Here is a 15,767-nt window from a genome sequence, read left to right on the forward strand (position 1 = left end):
GCCCCCCACCCTGGGGACCGAACCCGCCATCCGGGCCTGTGCCCTGACCGGGAATCGAACCTGGGACCCTTCGGTCCGCAGGCCGGCGCTCTGCCCACTGAGCCACACCGGCTAGAGCGGAGCCGGCCCTTTGCACAGGCCAGGCCTGCAGCCTCCCCCCCTCACCTCCCCCTCCACACACCTCGCTCAGTTCTTCCCGGTTACCGGCGTCGGGAGGCGGCCGGCCCGGCGGGGAACGGGGTCCGGATATAAATGACCCCAGAACCGCAGTGTCAGCCTCGCCGAGGGCGTGAGCGCCGACCTGGGACCCCCGGGCGGAGCCGCAGACGCCCCGGAGAGCAGAGGCGGGCGCAGGCCTGGCCGTGGGGAGCGGCCGCCAGTCCCCCCCACCCCAGCTTTTCCACGTCGGTGCTCACGTTTGGTGAACTTTTTAAAAATATACATATTTTATTTTTAATTTTTTAAAATTGATTTTCCACAGAGAGGAAAGGAGAGGGACAGAGAGCTAGAAACATCGATGAGAGAGAAACACGGACCAGCTGCCTCCTGCACGCCCCCCACTGGGGATGTGACTACAACCCAGGTCCGTGCCCTTGACCGGAACCGAACCCGGGACCCTTCAGTCTGCAGGCCGGCGCTCTATCCACTGAGCCGCACCGGCCAGGGCCGTTTGGTGGACGTTTCGGTGAACAATGGGGGGCAGAGCCCTGTGCCAGGCGGCCCACCTTCCCCCTGGCAGGCAGGGAGCCCCCGAACCCCAGCAGATCGGCGCCCTCGGACCCAGCCCCTGCCCTCACGTCCGGGAGGGGGACAGCCCGCTGGAGAGAACAGCAGCGGCCCCGCCGGCCCCCGCGGGCAGGGTGGGGGCTGGCCGGCTCCCCGCGGCCGGCAGGAAGGGCAGGGCGGGCGGGTCCCCGTTTCCAGCCCCCGCCCGTCACACTCGCCCTGGTCAGGCCCCCGCGGCCGCGTGAGCAGCAGCTGGTCGGCTGCCGCCCGCGGCCGGGGTGGGGTGGGGGGCGGGGTCAGCGAGGTCACGGCTGTGGTCTGGGGAAGGCGAGGGAGGGGCATGGAGGACGGAGCCCGTCACGGGATCAGCATGTGAGCGGCCCCAGAAACCACGCCTGTAGGGTTCCAGCCACAGGGAACAGAAGGGAGACATCACAGCACAGCACACGCGTGTGCACAGCACATGCATGTACACAGCACACGCGTGTGCACACACACCTGCCCGGAAAGAGAGAGAAGGTGATGGAGAGGCGACCGGTCTGGTTCTTGAGTCGGGGTTATGCTTCTCTCTCTCTCTCTCTCTCTCTCTCTCTCTCCCTCCCTCCCTCTCTCTCACTCCCTCCCTCCCTCTCTCTCTCTCTCTCCCTCCTTTTCTTCCTCCCTCCCTCCCCCTCTCCCTTCCTCTCTGATTTCAATAAGAATATGTTTAAAAATAAATAAACAGCCGGAACCGGTGCGGCTCCGTGGATAGAGCGTCGGCCTGCAGACTCAAGGGTCCCGGGTTCGATTCCGGTCAAGGGCAGGGACCTTGGCGGCGGGCACCTCCCCAGTGGCGGGTGTGCAGGAGGCAGCTGGTCGATGCTTCTCTCCCGTTGATGTTTCTGGCCCTCTCTCCCCCTCCCTTCCTCTCCGTAAACAATCAGTCAATTATATTTCATAAACAAACAAACAGAGACGGCCGTGAAAGGCTCGGCGGGTCCCGGGGCCGCCTGGTGGCAGGGCGGGCGCCGCCCACAGGGGCACACAGGGCCCGCCACGCCGGCCGGGAAGAAGGGCCCTGTGTTCCCGCGTCCCCGGACGGCGCGGGCCCCGTGCCCGCCTGGCAGCCGCCTCGCGCGGCACCAGGGAGACTGTGTCTCCGGGGCCCAGGGGAGCGGCCAGGATCCGGGTCCGAGTCTCCCCGGACGGCGCAGCCGGAGCCCAGCCTCGGCGGAGGGGGCGGCATCACCGAGGAGCCGGTCCGGCCGTGGCACTCGGGCTGCGCGCCAGTCACTCGCGTACGTAACCTTTTAAGAAACACACGTTTGCAAAAACCGGTGTGGCTCAGTGGATAGAGCGTCGGCCCGCGGACTGAAAGGTCTCGGGTTCGATTCCGGTCAAGGGCATGGACCTTGGTTGCCGGCACATCCCCGGTGGGGGGTGTGCAAGAGGCAGCTGATGGATGTTTCTCTCTCATCCATGTTTTTTTTGTTGTTGTTGTTTTTAAAAAAATATATTTTATTGATTTTTTTCACAGAGAGGAAGGGAGAGGGATAGAGAGCCAGAAACATCGATGGGAGAGAAACATCCATCAGCTGCCTCCTGCACACCCCCCACTGGGGATATGCCCGCAACCAATGCACATGCCCTTGACTGGAATCGAACCCGGGACCCTGCAGTCTGCAGGCCGACGCTCTATCCACTGAGCCACACCGGTCACTGGCCAGGGCCAGAGTGAGAATATTTTAATCACCCAGCAAACCGGGAGCAAACGCAGAGCCGGGAACACTGGTCCAGCTCTCCCGCGCCCCACAACCTGCTCACGGACCTCCCCGCCCCCACCCGCCTGGCCAGCGAGTGGCCCCGGACCCAGGTCCCCCCGGAGGAGGAGGAGGACGGACCATGCACAGGCCGCTTCCAGCGGGAAGATGCTCAGAGGGTGGGGACCGCTGGCTTTCGCTGGGCAATTGCTCCCTCTGGTGGCGGCGACGGGAAGCGCATGCGGTGCAGACAAAGGGGGACCAGCTGGGCTCCCTCCTCCCTCCTTCGCTGCCCCGCAGGCCGCGGCCCCTGGTCCCCATCAGCACCACCCGGGCCCCCAGGGCTCCTAGACGGACAGAGCGCGGTGTCAGCCACGGGCACACAAGCAACACACGTGCGCACGCGTGCGCTTGCACATGCTCTCTCTGCAGCCGTGTTCTGGGAACTCAGGGCTTGGGGGTCAGTGCCCTGGGGCCGGCCTTTCCTCTATCGTCAATTAAAAAAAATAATGAATTTTTTGTACCCATTTTACAGGTGAGGAAACCGAGGCTCAGGCCAGCTGCTCCCTCCCCACAGGCACAGCCCTGCCTCGGGCTCTCCTCTCCTCAACCACAAAGCCGGCTCTGCTCTGCCCAGGGGCCCGTGGCCCCCACCCACAGGGCTGAGTCTGCAGCGGGTGGGGCCGTCGCTGTGGAGGGTTTGTGCCCGGGCACCCATGTTCTCTCTCTCTTTCTCTCTCTCTGGACCGGGTCTCCCCGCCGCCCAGCCCCCTCCTGGGTCTTCTTCACAGGATGTTCTCGCAGATTTAAAAAATATATATATTATTATTTCTTATTGATTTCAGAGAGGAAGGGAGAGGGAGAGAGAGAGAAACACCCATGATGAGAGAGAATCATGGATCGGATGCCTCCTGCACGCCCCCCACTGGGGATGGAGCCCGCAACCTGGGCCTGTGCCCTGACCGGAATCGAACCCTGACCTCCTGGTTCATGGGTCGACGCTCAGCCACGGAGCCACGCCGGCCGGGCTCTCACTGGTTCTGGAACGGCCGGCCCCGGGCAGAGCCAGGCCCGGTGACCTCTGCCCCCGGGCCAGCCGCCGGGCCCCCGCCCCCCGCCCCCAGCTCCCCGCCTTGGCCTCAGGTTCGGAAACACCTTTTTCCTGCCCGCGGCCCCGTGCTTCCTGGACCGGACGGGGCCTGTGACCGGAGGGCTATTCAGAGCGTCAGCCGGCCCCTCCTCCCAGGCCTCACAGAGGTTGGAGGTCGGAGGTCGGAGGTCAGTGCCCGGGGCTGCCCAGGGCTGCCCGGGGGAGATGCCCCGGATGTGACTTCAGAGGAAGGAGAGAGAGGAGCATCCACGAGGAGAGAGAATCACAGACGGCTGCCTCCTGCATGCCCCACACGGGGGTGGAGCCCACACCCTGGGCCTGTGCCCTGACCGGGAATCGAACCCGGGACCCTTCAGTCCACAGGCTGATGCTTTATCCACGGAGCCAAACCAGCTAGGGCCTCCCTCATCATTGATGTTTCTCTATCTTTTCCTCTCTGAAATCTATCTATATCTATGTCTATATCTACCCTGTTTCCCCGAAAATAAGACAGTGTCTTATATTAATTTTTTCTCCCAAAGTTGCGCTAGGTCTTATTTTCAGGGGATGTCTTATTTTTTGGGAAACACGGTATATATCTACCTACACACACGCACACACACACACGGGTGTCCCTCACGAGACGGTGGCGTAGGCATCCTTGTGCCCATTTCACAGGTGGGGAGACTGAGGCTCCGGCGGCTCCCAAGCCAGCTGACCCCCCGGGGGCCCGGGAAGTGAGCCGGGCAATGCCGGCCGGAGGGACTCCGGCGAGAGGAGGGACCGGGCATTCTCCCTGCCCGTCTGTCAGCTCATCCCTCTCCCCGCACCCCCCCGCCCCAATCCCCCAGGAACTGACCCCCCAGGAGCCGACGAGCACGTATCTCCTGAGCCCCGGCCCCCGCTCGCCTGCCCGCCCGGAGGCCAGCCCGGGGCGTGGGCCTGCGGGCGCCGCTCTGCCCTGGCAGCCCCTCCTGCCCTATCAGCTCGCCGGCCCCCAGGCGTCTGGCCGGCCCGGCCTTCCCTCCCCGACACAGAGGCCTTTGTCTGGGCCGGACGGCCGGCTGGACGGGCCGGGAGTGTCCCTGTGGCCGCGGCCAGCTTGGCGGCCGGCCTGCCCGCCCCTTCCCGCAGCCGCCTCCCCGGTCACCCCCGGGCCTCCCAGGGCCTCCCCGGTCACCCCCGGGCCTCCCAGGGCCTCCTGGTCACCCCAGGGCCTCCCAGCCGCCTCCCCGGTCACCCCGGGGCCTCCCAGCGCCTCCCCGGTCACCCCAGGGCCTCCCAGCCGCCTCCCCGGGCCTCCCAGCGCCTCCCCGGTCACCCCGGGGCCTCTCAGCCGCCTCCCCGGTCACCCCGGGGCCTCCCAGGGCCTCCTGGTCACCCCAGGGCCTCCCAGCCGCCTCCCCGGTCACCCCGGGGCCTCCCCGGTCACCCCGGGCCTCCCGGTCACCCCCGGGCCTCCCCGGTCACCCCGGGGCCTCTCAGCCGCCTCCCCGGTCACCCCGGGCCTCTCAGCCGCCTCCCCGGTCACCCCGGGCCTCCCAGCGCCTCCCCGGTCACCCCGGGGCCTCTCAGCCGCCTCCCCGGTCACCCCCGGGGCCTCCCGGTCACCCCCGGTCACCCCCGGGCCTCCCCGGGCCTCCCAGGGCCTCCCCAGCGGCCTTTCGGGCCCGGGCGGGCGGGAGGGAGCGGGTGGTGCTCAGGGTCTGACGTGGCCTCACAGACGGGCCCTGTGGGGGGGGGAGAGGCCGGGAGATGTGCACACGGGGACGGGGCGGCTCAGAGGCCCGGCCAGCGCCCGGCCAGCGCCCGGCGGGCGGCCAGCGGACACAGGCCCGGCCCCGCTGACCTCTGCTCTCCGCTCTGAGGACCCGGGAGAAACGGCTCCAGGTCGGACGGGCTCAGCGGCTCTGAGTCCCTGAGACCAGCCCCAGAGACCACACGGAATCGAACCCAGGACCCTTCAGACCTCCGACAGAGCTTTCGTTAACAGGCAAACCCGAAGGTCGTGTCAAAACAAACTCGAGAGAGAGCGGAACAAACTATAAGCATACGTCTGTCTGCAGTCAGTGGTGGAGCGTCGACCGAGGAGCCGGGAGGTCAGGGTTCGATTCCCGGTCAGGGCACATCCCCGGGTGGGGGGCTCCATCCCCAGTGTGGGGCGTGCAGGAGGCGGCCGGTCCATGATCCTCTCTCTCTCCCTCTCTCCTCTCCCTTCCTCTCTGAAATCAATAAAAATAGCCTAGATCTGTTAGGCTCCCTGGACAGAGCGTCGGCCTGCGGACTGAATGAAGGGTCCCGGGTTCGATTCCGGTCAAGGGCATGGACCTTGGTTGCGGGCACGTCCCCAGTGGGGGGGGGGGGTGCAGGAGGCAGCTGATGGATGATTCTCTCTCATCGACGGTTCTAACTCTTTCTCCCTCTCCCTTTCTCTCTGTAAAAAATCAATTTTATATATATATATTTTTTTAATTAATTTTTTTTTTAAATAAGCACAGCGATGGGTGGGGACAGTGCGTGGCTGCACAGAGAAACCCCTTGGGGAGCAGGTCGGCCCGGCCTGACTCTCAGCCGGCCCGCCCGCCCGCCGGCCGGCCCCCAGGGTCACAGGAGCCGACACGCTAAACCCCGGGCCCCTCCAGGGGAGGAACCGGCCTGAGTCAGCGTCCCCGGAGGCGGGGCGGCCAGATTCGAACCCGGAGGCTGTTTACGAAAGAGGACGGTTCCCTCTGAACCCTCGCCGGGGGTTTCTGAGGGGAAGGAGAGACTGAAAGTGCTTTAGCCCGGCCCGCCTGGCTCCGTGGCCCAGCGTCGACCTGTGAACCAGGGGGTCAGGGTCGGGGCACGGGCCCCCATGGCGGGCTCGATTCCCAGTCGGGGTTGTGCAGGAGGCAGCTGATTCTCATCACTGCTGTCTCCCTCCCTCCCTCCCTCCCTCTCCCTCTCCCGTCCTCTCCGAAATCAATAAAAAAAGAAATGAAAGTGTTTTTAATTACGGTTTTGGGACGAGGGGCCTGGAAGGCAGGGCGGCCAAGGATTGCCACATTTCCGAGTTCCCCGCGGTCCCAGGCCGGGCGGGGGGCCGGTCCCGTCGCCCGACGGCCCTCCTCACCCCCTCCTGCCAGCGGACACGTCACCTCTGGACAGGCCGGGCGCGGGCACGCAGTGCCAGGAGGGCGGGCGGGCCCAGCTGCCTGGCTCTGAGCCCCTCCGTCCCTCCGCGAGGGGACCCGGGCAGAGCAGGGAGAGAGGGGGAGCCGTCTCTGGACTCGGACATTCTAGCGTTTCTGAAGGCCAAACCCTTTAAGAACGCAAAAGGACTTTTTAAAAAATATATTTATATACGATTGTTGTTTTTTTTATAGGGAGGAAGGGAGAGGGACAGAGAGTCAGAAACATCGATGAGAGAAAAACATCCATCAGCTGCCCCCTGCACGCCCCCCGCTGGGGATGTGCTCGCAACCAAGGCACGTGCCCTAGACCGGAATCGAACCCGGGAACCTTGAGTCTGCAGGCTGATGCTCTGGGCCAATTTTATTGATCTTTTACAGAGAGAAAGGGAGAGGGAGAGAGAGCTAGAAACATGGATGAGAGAGAAACATCGACCAGCTGCCTCCTGCACAGTCCCTACCGGGGATGTGCCCGCAACCAAGGTCCATGCCCTTGACCGGTCTAACCCGGGACCCTTCAGTTCACAAACCGACGCTCTATCCACTGAACCACACCGGTTTCGGCTCCATATTTTTTTTATTGACTCCAGAGAGTAAGGGAGAGAGAGAGAGAGAGAGAGAGAGAGAGAGAGAGAGAGAGAGAAACATCCATCAGCTGCCTCCTGCACACCCCCCTACTGGGGATGTGCCCGCAACCAAGGTCCATGCCCTTGACCGGAACCGAACCCGGGACCCTTCAGTCCGCAGGCCGATGCTCTACCCGCTGAGCCACACAGGCCTCGGCTAATATGATTTTTGTTTTAAAGAGGCCGAACATGGACCCTGCCCCCAGCGTGCTCCTGGAGGGGGCTGCTCCCTGGAGCTGCTGGCTCCCAGCCGGGGCCCCCTCCCTGCAGCTCCACTTTACAGAAGTGAAAACAGAGGCAGGCCTGGCGAGACCTTCTCGGCAACAAACACGCAATCACACGCGGAGAGAAAACTTCCCCCAGAACCCGGCGAGGAGCTGCTCTGAGGGGGAGGCGAAGGGAGCCCCCAGTCCCAGCCCAGGCCTCCCCCGTCCCCACCCCAATCCCAAAGTCCCCCATAAAGAGCTGTGGGCAGCCCTGGCAGGTGCGGCCCGGTGGATAGAGCATCCGCCCATGGACGGCAGGGTCCCAGTTCCGTTCCCAGCGAGGGGCTGGGGCCTCGGTGGCACCTCCTCCCTCCCAGGCCGGGCCCTGGTCCCAGGGAGGCAGCCAAGCCATGCGTCTCTCACACATCGATGTTCCTCTCTCTCTCTCTCTCTCTCTCTCTCTCTCTCTCCTTCCCTCCCCCCCTCAGTGAGGTTTAACAACAAAACAAACACTCCTGCACCCCCGGGGGGGGGGGGGCTCTTGGTGTGACCCCTGCGCCCCTGTGAGTTGGGGGGAGGAGCGGGGACCCCCATGTAACGGGACCCCATGTAACGGGATCGCGCAGCCGCGAGAGGAAAGCGCAGGCCGCAGGGGGCCTCCGGGCCTCGGATGGGGACGGACCCGCCCGGATCTGAGATCTGAGGTTTGAACGGGCCAATGGCTCCGGGCTCCGGGGCTGGAACAGGAAGCGGTGCGGGCGCCGCGCTTCCCCGGAGCCACCCGGACAGAGTCCCGGGACGCAGCGGCCACCTCCCCGTGCGGGGCCGGGGTCCGGGGGGGACGGGGCGCCCTCCCTGCGGAGACAGCGCCCCCGGGACAGCGCCCGACCCCCTCCGCGCCCTCCCCTCCGCGCCCTCGGCCCCGGGGCCGTGTCCGTCCGCCCCGGGGACCGGGGGACCGCGAGGCCCGGACCCCGGCGCCCCGCCCTCCGGGAGCCCCTCCCGCCTCCTCCGGGCCGCCCCCCGGATCGCGCTCCGGACACGCCGAGGAGCCGCGGGGGGTGGGGTGGGGGCTCCGGGCACGGGTCCCCCGACCCGGTTCGGTTCGGTTCGGTTCCGCTCGCCCCGCGGGGACGCGAGGAGCCCGGGCGCCCCTGACGGCGGGGTCTCCAGGCGCTTCCGGGGGCGGGGACCCCGGGAGGGAAACTGAGGCCCCGGGGCGGGAGCCGACTCCTCCGGGGGGTCCGGCCCGGATGGGACCCCGGGACGCAACTTCCCCCTCGGGGACCGATCCCAGCGACCGCCCGGGACTGGCCCGGCCCCCCGAAACCCCGGACCCTCGGCCCCCCGGTTCCCCGGTCCCCCGCACCCCCGAATCCCCGGTTCCCGGACCCCCGGACCCCTGTCCCCCGCCCCCCGGCGCGGGCTACTCACCGGCGCGCGCGCTCGGGTCCCGGAGTCCGTGCGGCGGGGGCGCATCCCGGGCAGCGCCGGCCCGGCCCCCCGATCCCGGCCCCCCGATCCCCCCGGTTCTCGGCCCCCCGACCCCCCCGGTTCCCGGAGAAAGTTCCCGGCTCCGGCCTCGCTGCGGGGCGGCCACACGGCGGAGGCGGCGCGTCCGGAACAAAGTGCGGCCCCGGGGCGGGCGGAGCCTGTGACCCGCTGCCCGGCGCGCGCCGCCCCCGCCCCGCCCTCCCCTCCCGCCCCCCGGAGGCCCGGGTCCGAGCAGAGGGTCCCCGAAGCCTCCCCGGCCCCCCAGCCCCACTTCCGCCGGCGCTTCCCGCCTCCTCCCCCCTCCCTTCCCCCGGCGGAGGCGGCCGCGGGGGGCGCAGCGGAAGCCCCGCACAATGGGCCCTTCCTGCCCGGCCGCCCGCGTCCCGGCCGCTCAGGGGCGACGGGGCGGAGGACTGGCTGCGGGCGCCCCCCCTGCTCCGGGCGCCCCCTCTCCGAGCCGGGGGACCCCTCTCCGAGCCGGGCTCCCCCTCTCCGAGCCGGGGAACCCCTCTCCGAGCCGGGCTCCCCCTCTCCGAGCCGGGGGACCCCTCTCCAAGCCGGGGGGACCCCTCTCCGAGCCGGGGGGACCCCTCTCCAAGCCGGGGATCCCTCTCCGAGCCGGGAGGACCCCTCTCCGAGCCCCGGGACCCCTCTCCGAGCCGGGCGCCCCCTCTCCGAGCCCCGGGACCCCTCTCCGAGCCGGGCGCCCCCTCTCCGAGCCCCGGGACCCCTCTCCGAGCCCCGGGACCCCCGTCCCAGCAGATCGGAGCCCCCAGAAGCGCGGGCTGCAGTAGCTGCTCAGTAAAATGCTCCCCATGTCCTGAGCCTGCGCCCCCCACCCCTTAGAGAACCCTGTGTGTGTTGGGGGCTGTAAAGAGGGGGTACGGGGGGGCCTCCCCGGATCGCCAGGCAGAGAGGGACCTGCAGTGTCCCCCCTGACCACCTGGAGGCTGGTTCACGTTGGAGGGGGCGGGGGTGGAGGTGGGGGCGCTGACAGGGGAAACGCAGAAGGCCGGCAGGACTGGCCGTGGGGGGGCGCAGTGGGGGAGCCCCCCTGAGTCCCGCCTGAGCCCCCCACATGCAGTCGGCCAGGTCACGGTGACTGAGGACCCAGGGTCCCCCCCCAACACTGGGAATGAGGGGACAATGGCCCCCCCCGCCCCCCACCGGAAGGAGGGCCCAGGCCTAGGGGTTCCCAGGAGGAGCCACGGTGGCCTGTGGGCAGGGTGGGGGCAGGGGTGGAGGCCGGTGTGGGTGGGGAGTGGGGGTGCGGGTGGACAGAGGGGTGCAGGCTCCTGAGACGGGGCGCCCCGGCCCCAGCGGCAGAGAGAGGCCAGGCTGCGGCCGGGGCGGCGGGCAGCAGCAGGCCCCCTGCCCAGAGGCCGGTGTGGGTGGGGAGTGGGGGTGCGGGTGGACAGAGGGGTGCAGGCTCCTGAGACGGGGCGCCCCGGCCCCAGCGGCAGAGAGAGGCCAGGCTGCGGCCGGGGCGGCGGGCAGCAGCAGGCCCCCTGCCCAGAGGCCGGTGTGGGTGGGGAGTGGGGGTGCGGGTGGACAGAGGGGTGCAGGCTCCTGAGACGGGGCGCCCCGGCCCCAGCGGCAGAGAGAGGCCAGGCTGCGGCCGGGGCGGCGGGCAGCAGCAGGCCCCCTGCCCAGAGGCCGGTGTGGGTGGGGAGTGGGGGTGCGGGTGGACAGAGGGGTGCAGGCTCCTGAGACGGGGCGCCCCGGCCCCAGCGGCAGAGAGAGGCCAGGCTGCGGCCGGGGCGGCGGGCAGCAGCAGGCCCCCTGCCCAGAGGCCGGTGTGGGTGGGGAGTGGGGGTGCGGGTGGACAGAGGGGTGCAGGCTCCTGAGACGGGGCGCCCCGGCCCCAGCGGCAGAGAGAGGCCAGGCTGCGGCCGGGGCGGCGGGCAGCAGCAGGCCCCCTGCCCAGCCCCGGAGCCTGCCAAGCACCTCCTTTGTGAGCCCAAACCCGGAGTGATGACTCAGGGCTCTGAATCAAGCAAATGGATTTTCCTGAAAATGACTCTGAGATAAGAGGCAGAGAGAAGCCAGGGCCTGGCAGGGGGGAGAGCAGGGGGGAGGGGGGAGGGGAGGGGACCCTGGCCGCTCACCATGGCCCCCACCCCGAGCCCCCACCCTGAACCCCCGCTCCAGGCCCTGCTGACCTCGCCCAGGAGACCCCTGAACACTGAGCAGCCCCCCTACTCTCCTCCTCTCCCCCCCCCCCCCGCCCTGGGGCCAGTCCCCAGCGGGGGCAGCAGATGGGGAACCAGGGGATGAAAGGAAGCCAGCGTGGCCAGGGAGTTTTATTTATTATTTATTTCTAAACTATAATATATTCTATTGATTTTCTACAGAGAGGAAGGGAGAGGGACAGAGAGCTAGAAACGTCGACGAGAGAGAAACATCCATCAGCTGCCTCCTGCGCGCCCCCTGCTGGGGATGTGCCCGCAACCAAGGTGCATGCCCTTGACCGGAATCGAACCCGGGACCCTTGAGTCCGCAGGCCGACGCTCTATCCACGGAGCCACACCGGTGGGGGCCTGGCCAATGAGTTTTAAAACATCACCCCATGCCTGGCCGGTGTGGCTCAGAGGTCGAGCATCGACCTGTGAACCAGGAGGTCACCGATCGATCCCCAGTGGGGGCACAGGCCCAGGTTGCGGGCTCCGTCCCCCAGGGAGGGCCGTGCAGGAGGCAGCCGACCCGTGATTCCCTCTCATCATGGATGTTTTCCCTCTCTCTCTCTCTCTCCTCTCTCTCTCTCTCTCTCTCGCTCTCTCTCTCTCCCTTCCTCCACAGGAAATCAATACAAATATATTTTGAAAAACAACAACAAAGAACACACCAGCCACTCAGGCAGGCCTGGCTGGAGGTGAGCTTCTGACTTGCCTGGGCACCACATGGGGGTGGGGGCTCTGGCTGGACTTTGGGGATCCCTCCGGGGACCCCGTCGTCCTCGGGTGCCAGGCCCTGGCAGGCCGTGCAGACAGCTCTTAGCCTCCTCCCTTCCCTGAGCACTTACAAAGCCCATCGCGCTGCGGAGGCGGGGTCTGAGGGCGCGGAAATTCACCGGGCATCCAGGCCGGGCTCCCGCTGCTCCCCGCAGCACCTGCTCCCGCAGTGCGTCACTCCGTGTGCTCATCGGCGAACGAACGGGGTGTGGGCGCCCAGGGGACCGCGGGCACCGCCCGGCCAGGCTCCGGGGAGCCCTCGTGAGGTCAGAGGTCTGTGCCAGCCGGGGCAGAGGGCACCCCCGCCTCCCCAGCCTCGGCGCGGGCACTCTGGCTAGGGGCTCGGGGTGTGCAGACCCACAGCTGAGAGATGGAGCGCCTGCCGTCCACAACGAGCCCTGCCCTTCCTTATTTATTATTTTATTTTTTTAAATATATTTTATTGCTTTTTTTTTTTACAGAGAGGAAGGGAGAGGGATAGGGAGTTAGAAGCATCCATGAGAGAGAAACATCCATCAGCTGCCTCCTGCACACCGCCCGCCCACTGGAGATGTGCCCGCAACCAAGGTCCATGCCCTGGACCGGGATCGAACCCGGGACCCTTCAGTCCGCAGGCCGACGCTCTATCCGCTGAGCCACACCAGCCAGGGCCTTCCTTGCTTATTTTAATCATTTTTTTTTATTTTTTATTATTGATTTCAAGAGAGGAAGGGGGAGATGGAAACATCGGCGAGAGAGAGAGAACCATTGATCGGCTGGCTGGCTACCTCCTACGGGGGATCGAACCCGCAACCCGGGACACGTGCCCTGACCAGGAATCAAACCGGGGGAACCCCTTCAGGCGCAGGCCGACGCTCTGTCCACTGAGCCACACCAGCCAGGGCTCACCTCTGTCCTTTCTCACTCGATTCGTTACCCAGGAAGGGGCTCCGTGGCGGTGGGACGGCATGGGGTGCCCTGGGGAATGCTGGGGTCCCCATCCAGGCCGCTCTGGCCCCGGACTGGCCCCAGGGCCCCCCCACCCCCCGTAAGGAGGGCCGCCCCTGCTGACTGCTGGGGTTTGCGGGGAGCGGAGAGGAAGTCTGTGGAGAGCGGGCTGGTGCGGCCGTGTTTTACGAGAGAGGGAGAGAGAGAGAGAGAGAGAGAGAGAGAGAGAGAGAGAGAGAGGGAGGGAGAGAGGGCCGTTGCCTTATCGGGAAGCCCGTTCCTCCCTCCCTCCCTCCATTACCAGAAGGAGACAAGCCAGGAGCCAGCAGAGCTTTTCCAAAGATGGCTCTCAGAGAGCCCTGCCTGCTTCTCCGGGGAAGGCTGGGGGCGGGGAGGGGGCCGGTGGGGCTGGCAGGCCGGCTGGCTGGCCCCTTTAGGAAGCGGGAGAGAGAGAGAACCGTGGTCGGCACCGGCCAGTGAGTTAACCCCCTGTGTCCTGGCGGCAGTCCTATAGAATATAAATAAATACATATATGCAGGGACCACTTAGACGCCCAGTTTACAGGCGGAGACATCGAGGCCACGCTGCTGGAGCCGAGATTTCCTTTTAAATTCCTCTCTTTTTTTATTTTTTGTTAATTATTTTATTTTATTTTTTACAGAGAGGAAGGGAGAGGGATAGAGAGCTAGACACATCGACGAGAGAGAAACATCCGTCAGCTGCCCCCTGCACGCTCCCCACTGGGGATGTGCCCGCCACCAAGGTCCATGCCCTTGACCGGAATCGAACCCGGGACCCTTCAGTCCGCAGGCCGGCGCTCCAGCCACTGAGCCACGCCGGTCAGGGCAATACATATGTTTTTAATTGCTTTCAGAGAGGAAGGGAGAGGGAGAGAGAGAGAGAAGCATCCAGGATGAGGATCAGCGTTCGGCTGCCTCCTGCACGCCCCCTCCTGTGGATCGAGGGCCGTGGGTAACGCTGAGGAAGAGGGTGCTCCAGCCGCCCCATCGGCCGTGGGGAGGGCTCGGTCCCCCTCTGCCCCCTCCACACACCTCAGCCCGGCCCCGGGTGTGCGGTGACGGACGGGCCGGCTGCCGGCGGCAGTGTCTCCCCATGTGCCCGCCCGGGCGGCAGCTGCCCCGAGGGGCCCCCACCTGCTGCCTGGACCAGCTGTTGTGACCCCTCCCGGGGCAGGGGGGGGGAGGCAGGCGGGTGCCCCGCTTGGCCCGGGCCCTCCTCTCCAGAGCCAGGTGGGGAGGGTTGGCCTGTGCCCATTACAGCGGCAGCGGCAGCGCCTGGAGGGCTGCCTGGAGGCGGCGGCCTGGAGCCTGCGCTGCAGACTGGACCCACCTTCCAGGCTCCGGATGGACGGTTCTCTGGTCTCTCCACCATCCCCTGGGGAGGAGGGGAGGGGGGCAGGAAGCAAGGAGAGCAGCAGGCCTCTGGAACGGGGGACCCACCCCATAGCTGTCCCAGGACCAGGGCTGGGAGATGCCCTCTGACCCCCGGGCCTGCACGGTGCAGCCACCCTCCCCGGCCAGAGCCGATGGGGGCTTGGATCGCACCCACGCCCACGCGTCTCGGCCTCCCCCCAGCCTCCCTCCTCGCTCAGGGAGGACCTCCGGCTCCTCCCCTGTCCTCCTCGGTCCTCCCGCTCCTCCCCGGTCCTCCCTGCTCCTCCCGGCTCCTAACGGGCCCAGGCCTCCGGGGGAGGAGCCTCGGCTCAGGGTCAGCCCGGGGGCGGGGCCTGGGGACGGCGCAAGCGGGGCCGGGCGCGGCGCACTGCTGACCTCTGGCGGGCGCTCTGCTCTCTGCAGCCCCAGGGGAAGGAGGGCTGGGAAAACCGCCCAAGCCACTGGGAGGGCTGAACTGCCCCAGCTCAGAAGCCCCTCTTTAATTGATTTTTTACAGAGGGGAAGGGAGAGGGAGAGAGAGTTAGGAACATCGATGAGAGAGAAACATTCATCAGCTGCCTCCTGCACACCCCCCACTGGGGATGTGCCTGCAACCCAGGTCCATGCCCTCGACCGGAATCGAATCCGGGACCCTTCAGTCCGCAGGCTGACGCTCTATCCACTGAGCCACACCGGCCAGAGCTGAAGCACCTTTTACATATATATATTTATTGATTGATTACAGACAGGAAGGGAGGGAGAGAGAGAGAAACATTCACGATGAGAGAGAATCATGCATCGGCTGCCTCCTGCACGCCCTTAATGGGGATCCAGCTCACAACCCGGGCATGCGCCCTGACCGGGAATCGAACCGTGACCTCCTGGTTCCTAGGTCGATGCTCAACCCCTGAGCCACACCAGCCAGGCCTCCACCCACCGATTTCCATGTTAATCTTTTTTTTTTTTAAATATATTTTATTGGTTTCTTACAGAGAGGAAGAGAGAGGGATCGAGAGCTAGAAACATCGGTGAGAGAGAAACATCCATCAGCTGCCTCCTGCACCCCTTCCACTGGGGATGTGCCCACCACCAAGGTCCATGCCCTTAACCAGAATCGAACCCGGGACCCTTCAGTCCGCAGACCGGCGCTCTATCCACCGAGGAGACACACCGGTTTGGCTCCATGTTAATCTTACCCCCAGCACACCTGGCCGGAAACGCCCAGAACCACCTGCGTGAACATCTGGGCGCCCCGAGGCCCCGGGGAGGTGGGCGCAGGCAGGGTAACCCGCCCCCTGCGAACACCTGGCGGCGGAGGGGCCCGCCCGCCCGGATGCACCGGTGCCGAGTCCCGTCCACTGACCTGAGCAAACCCAGCGCCACGCAGAGCAGCAGGAGGGGCTGTGGTCGCGTTCAGCTGCTAAGTTTGGGGCGATTTCCAGC

This window comes from Pipistrellus hanaki (assembly GCF_964339955.1).
Source record: "Pipistrellus hanaki genome assembly, chromosome: 20".
Taxonomy (NCBI): domain Eukaryota; kingdom Metazoa; phylum Chordata; class Mammalia; order Chiroptera; family Vespertilionidae; genus Pipistrellus; species Pipistrellus hanaki.